Here is a 6186-nt window from a genome sequence, read left to right as displayed (position 1 = left end):
ATGCTTCTGTGAGTGCTCAGGCAAGGGTCAGACCACATCCTTCCTGGCAGCACCCAAAGCAACCAGGCCGCTCGTGTCTCTCGCCTTCATTTTTCGACACAAGCGCCTGAGGAGGGACGCCACCCCTCCCCTTGCGTCAAGAGACCTCCCCACCGGCCTCTGACTGATTCTTAGAACGGACGGAAAGAGTCGGGCAAGCCTGTCAAAGATTTGAGCGTATGTCAAAAGCTTTAGACTTCCGCGAACTCTCTGGCTTGCACCGAGACCCGAGGTCGATGTGCTCAGCACCACGGGGCCCCTTTCGCCTGCAGGTCCCGAGCCGCCAACATGTTCTTAGTATCGTGTTCCCCAAACCTGGGTGACGGGCACCACAGGGCGACAGAGCCATCGCACTTGCCGGGTGGCAGAGGAAGGACCGGACTATGTACAATAGCGGCCAACGACTCCCAGAGCCGGTTGTGCGGGGCTCGAGGTCTGCTCTCAACATCACATGCTTTTGGATGTGCTCAGGCAAGGGTCAGACCACATCCTTCCTGGCAGCACCCAAAGCAACCAGGCCGCTCGCGTCTCTCGCCTTCATTTTTCGACACAAGCGCCTGAGGAGGGACGCCACCCCTCCCCTTTGCGTCAAGAGACCTCCCCACCGGCCTCTGACTGATTCTTAGAACGGACGGAAAGAGTCGGGCAAGCCTGTCAAAGCTTTGAGCGAATGTCAAAAGCTTTAGACTTCCGCGAACTCTCCGGCTTGCACTGAGACGCGAGGTCGATGTGCTAAGCACCACGGGGCCCCTTTCGCCTGCAGGTCCCGAGCCGCCAACATGTTCTTAGTATCGTGTTCTCCAATCCTGGGTGACGGGCACCGCAGGGAGGCAGAGCCATCGCACTTGCCGGGTGGCAGAGGAAGGACCGGACTATGTACAATAGCGGCCAACGACTCCCAGAGCCGGTTGTGCGGCGTCTGCTCTCAGCCTAAGAGGCTTCTGGGAGTGCTCAGGCAAGGGTCAGCCTGCACCCTTGCTGGCAGCACCCAGGGGAACCAGGACGCTTGCATCTCTCGCCTTCATTTTCGACACAAGCGCCTGAGGAGGGACGCCACCCCTCCCCTTGCGTCAAGAGACCTCCCCACCAGCCTCTGACTGATTCTTAGAACGGACGGAAAGAGTCGGGCAAGCCTGTCAAAGCTTTGAGCGAATGTCAAAAGCTTTAGACTTCCGCGAACTCTCCGGCTTGCACTGAGACGCGAGGTCGATGTGCTAAGCACCACGGGGCCCCTTTCGCCTGCAGGTCCCGAGCCGCCAACATGTTCTTAGTATCGTGTTCTCCAAACCTGGGTGACGGGCACCGCAGGGAGGCAGAGCCATCGCACTTGCCGGGTGGCAGAGGAAGGACCGGACTATGTACAATAGCGGCCAACGACTCCCAGAGCCGGTAGTGCGGCGTCTGCTCTCAGCCTAAGAGGCTTCTGGGAGTGCTCAGGCAAGGGTCAGCCTGCACCCTTGCTGGCAGCACCCAGGGGAACCAGGACGCTTGCATCTCTCGCCTTCATTTTCGACACAAACGCCTGAGGAGGGAAGCCAACCCTCCGTGTGTCAAGAGACCGTCCCCGCCCCGGCCTCCGACTGATTCTTAGAACGGACGGAAAGAGTCAGGCAAGCCTGTTAAAGACTTCCGCGAACTCTCCGGCTTGCACTGAGACGCGAGGTCGATGTGCTCAGCACCACGGGGCCCCTTTCGCCTGCAGGTCCCGAGCCGCCAACATGTTCTAAGTATCGTGTTCTCCAAACCTGGGTGACGGGCACCGCAGGGAGGCAGAGCCATCGCACTTGCCGGGTGGCAGAGGACGGACCGGACTATGTACAATAGCGGCCAACGACTCCCAGAGCCGGTAGTGCGGCGCCTGCTCTCAGCCTAAGAGGCTTTTGGGAGTGCTCAGGCAAGGGTCAGCCTGCACCCTTGCTGGCAGCACCCAGGGGAACCAGGACGCTTGCATCTCTCGCCTTCATTTTCGACACAAACGCCTGAGGAGGGAAGCCAACCCTCCGTGTGTCAAGAGACCGTCCCCGCCCCGGCCTCCGACAGATTCTTAGAACGGACGGAAAGAGTCAGGCAAGCCTGTTAAGACTTCCGCGAACTCTCCGGCTTGCACTGAGACGCGAGGTCGATGTGCTCAGCACCACGGGGCCCCCTTCGCCTGCAGGTCCCGAGCCGCCAACATGTTCTAAGTATCGTGTTCCCCAAACCTGGGTGACGAGCACCGCAGGGAGGCAGAGCCATCGCACTTGCCGGGTGGCAGAGGAAGGACCGGACTATGTACAATAGCGGCCAACGACTCCCAGAGCCGGTAGTGCGGCGCCTGCTCTCAGCTTAAGAGGCTTTTGGGAGTGCTCAGGCAAGGGTCAGCCTGCACCCTTGCTGGCAGCACCCAGGGGAACCAGGACGCTTGCATCTCTCGCCTTCATTTTCGACACAAACGCCTGAGGAGGGAAGCCAACCCTCCGTGTGTCAAGAGACCGTCCCCGCCCCGGCCTCCGACTGATTCTTAGAACGGACGGAAAGAGTCAGGCAAGCCTGTCAAAGAATTGAGCAGATGTCAAAATCTTTTAAGACTTCCGCGAACTCTCCGGCTTGCACTGAGACCCGAGGTCGATGTGCTCAGCACCACGGGGCCCCTTTCGCCTGCAGGTCCCGAGCCGCCAACATGTTCTAAGTATCGTGTTCCCCAAACCTGGGTGACGAGCACCGCAGGGCGGCAGAGCCATCGCACTTGCCGGGTGGCAGAGGAAGGACCGGACTATGTACAATAGCGGCCAACCACTCCCAGAGCCGGTAGTGCGGCGTGCGAGGTCTGCTCTCAGCGGAAGAGGGTTTTGGGAATGCTCAGGCAAGGGCCAGCCTGCACCCTTCCTGGCCGCTCCCACGGGAACCAGGCTACTTGCAATCCTTTCCCCCAATAGCAAGTGCCTTTTGGAGGGACGGCCGGAGTCAACGTGGGGTTTGCCCGCCCTCCAAAGTGTCAAGAGACCGCCGCACAGGCCTCTGACTGATTCTTAGAACAGGCAGCAAGAGTTGGGTAAGTCTGTCGAAAATTTGACAAAGTGTCAAAAATTAGACTTCCGAGAGCTCTTGGGCATGCACACAGGCCTGTCATTCAAGTGCTCTGCCCGCGGAACCGTTTTTCGGATGCCTTTCAAAGTGGTCCCGCGCCGCCATTTTGTTCTAAAAATCGTGTTCCCAGAAATCTCCGGGTACCCCGCCAACCTCACTGTGTCACAATGTCAAGTGGCACTGAATGGGTCTGAATTTCAAATTCGACTGCTTCGCTCTGGAACTCGAACCCGGCAAAACCGTTTGGATTTTTCCCGGTCCAGACTTCCGCGGCAGACAAAGTTAAAGTTTTCGGGCTGCAGACTCAAAACGACATCTGGCCAACCGCCGGGCTCAATTCGCCCAGTTCCTCCGGCACTTCGGAACTCATGTTCGGCATGAGTTTTTGAATCTTTCCCGATGCTTCGGCATTTTCCTCCGCTGACACTTAGAATATTTTTCACACTTGGCCGAAAATTTTTCTAAGTTTTTCTGGTTACTGATTTCTTCTTTTCGGGCATTTTTCTAAGTTTTCTTGGTTACTCATTTCTCATTTTCAAACATTTTTCTAAGTTTTTCTGGTTACTGATTTCTTCTTTTTGGGCATTTTTCTAAGTTTTCTTGGTTACTCATTTCTCATTTTCAAACATTTTTCTAAGTTTTTCTGGTTACTCATTTCTCATTTTCAAACATTTTTCTAAGTTTTTCTGGTTACTGATTTCTTCTTTTTGGGCATTTTTCTAAGTTTTCTTGGTTACTCATTTCTCATTTTCAAACATTTTTCTAAGTTTTTCTGGTTACTGATTTCTTCTTTTTGGGCATTTTTCTAAGTTTTCTTGTTACTCATTTCTCATTTTCAAACATTTTTCTAAGTTTTCTGGTTACTCATTTCTCATTTTCAAACATTTTTCTAAGTTTTTCTGGTTACTGATTTCTTCTTTTGGGCATTTTTCTAAGTTTTCTTGGTTACTCATTTCTCATTTTCAAACATTTTTCTAAGTTTTTCTGGTTACTCATTTCTCATTTTCAAACATTTTTCTAAGTTTTTCTGGTTACTGATTTCTTCTTTTTGGGCATTTTTCTAAGTTTTCTTGGTTACTCATTTCTCATTTTCAAACATTTTTCTAAGTTTTTCTGGTTACTCATTTCTCATTTTCAAACATTTTTCTAAGTTTTTCTGTTTACTGATTTCTTCTTTTTGGCATTTTTCTAAGTTTTCTTGGTTACTCATTTCTCATTTTCAAACATTTTTCTAAGTTTTTCTGGTTACTCATTTCTCATTTTCAAACATTTTTCTAAGTTTTTCTGGTTACTCATTTCTGCTTTTCCAACGTTTTACTAAGTTTTGCTGGTTACTGAGTTCACACTTTTAAACATTTTCGGGCATTTTTCTACGTTTTTCATGTTACTCATTTAGCACTTTCAGGCACTTTCCTATGCTTTCCTGCTTACTGATTTCACACTTTTAAGCATCTTCGGGCATGTTCCCTAAGTTTTGCAGTTCATTCGTTTGGGACAGTCAGGCAACTTTCCTAAGCTTTCCTGGTAACCGAATTCACATTGTTGAGAACTTTGGAACCCTTCCCTAAGCTGTGCTGGTTACTCACTTTACCTCTTCAGACACTTGCCCCCGTTGTGACAGAGACCACTTCCCGACTCGGGAAATGCACCAAATTCGGCCTGAACTCAGAGGGCAGTCCCCCCTCGAAGGCGTGGAAGTCGGCAGAAACGCCGGGTCAAATCCGGCTGAGCTACCCGGCTTGGAAGCCTCAAAGTCGGTATGAGCTGTCAGGTTCACTCCCAACCCCGTTTGGACCACTTCCCGACTCGGGAAATTCACCAAATTCGGCCTGAACTCAGAGGACAGTCCCCCCTCGAAGGCGTGACAGTCGGCAGAACCGCCGGATCAAATCCGGCTGAGCTACCCGGCCCCGAAGCCTCAAAGTCGGTAAGAGCTGTCAGGTTCACTCCCATCCCCGTTTGGACCACTTCCCGACTCGGGAAATTCACCAAATTCGGCCTGAACTTATACAACAGTCCCCCCTCGAAGGCGTGACAGTCGGCAGAACCGCCGGATCAAATCCGGTTGAGCTACCCGGCTTGGAAGCCCCAAAGTCGGTAAGAGCTGTCAGGTTCACTCCCATCCCCGTTTGGACCACTTCCCGACTCGGGAAATTCACCAAATTCGGCCTGAACTTATACAACAGTCCCCCCTCGAAGCCGTGACAGTCGCTAGAACCGCCGGATCAAATCCGGTTGAGCTACCCGGCTTGGAAGCCCCAAAGTCGGTATGAGCTGTCAGGTTCACTCCCATCCCCGTTTGAACCACTTCCCGACTTAGGAAATTCACCAAATTCGGCCTGAACTTAGAGGAGAGTCCCCGCTCGAAGGCGTGGAAGTCGGCAGAATCGCCGGGTCAAATCCGACTGAGCTACCCGGCCCCGAAGCCTCAAAGTCGGTAAGAGCTGTCAGGTTCACTCCCATCCCCGTTTGGACCACTTCCCGACTCGGGAAATTCACCAAATTCGGCCTGAACTTATACAACAGTCCCCCCTCGAAGGCGTGGCAGTCGCTAGAACCGCCGGATCAAATCCGGTTGAGCTACCCGGCTTGGAAGCCCCAAAGTCGGTATGAGCTGTCAGGTTCACTCCCATCCCCGTTTGGACCACTTCCCGACTTAGGAAATTCACCAAATTCGGCCTGAACTCAGAGGAGAGTCCCCGCTCGAAGGCGTGGAAGTCGGCAGAATCGCCGGGTCAAATCCGACTGAGCTACCCGGCCCCGAAGCCTCAAAGTCGGTAAGAGCTGTCAGGTTCACTCCCATCCCCGTTTGGACCACTTCCCGACTACGGAAATTCACCAAATTCGGCCTGAACTTAGACAACAGTCCCCCCTCGAAGCCGTGGCAGTCGCAGAACCGCCGGATCAAATCCGGTTGAGCTACCCCGCTTGGAAGCCCCAAAGTCGGTATGAGCTGTCAGGTTCACTCCCATCCCCGTTTGGACCACTTCCCGACTTAGGAAAATCACCAAATTCGGCCTGAACTCAGAAGGCAGGCCCCCCTCGAAGGCGTGGCAGTCGGCAGAACCGCCGGATCAAATA

This window comes from Hemiscyllium ocellatum (assembly GCF_020745735.1).
Source record: "Hemiscyllium ocellatum isolate sHemOce1 chromosome 15 unlocalized genomic scaffold, sHemOce1.pat.X.cur. SUPER_15_unloc_4, whole genome shotgun sequence".
NCBI lineage: Eukaryota > Metazoa > Chordata > Chondrichthyes > Orectolobiformes > Hemiscylliidae > Hemiscyllium > Hemiscyllium ocellatum.
Note: the sequence above shows the minus strand (reverse complement) of the source record.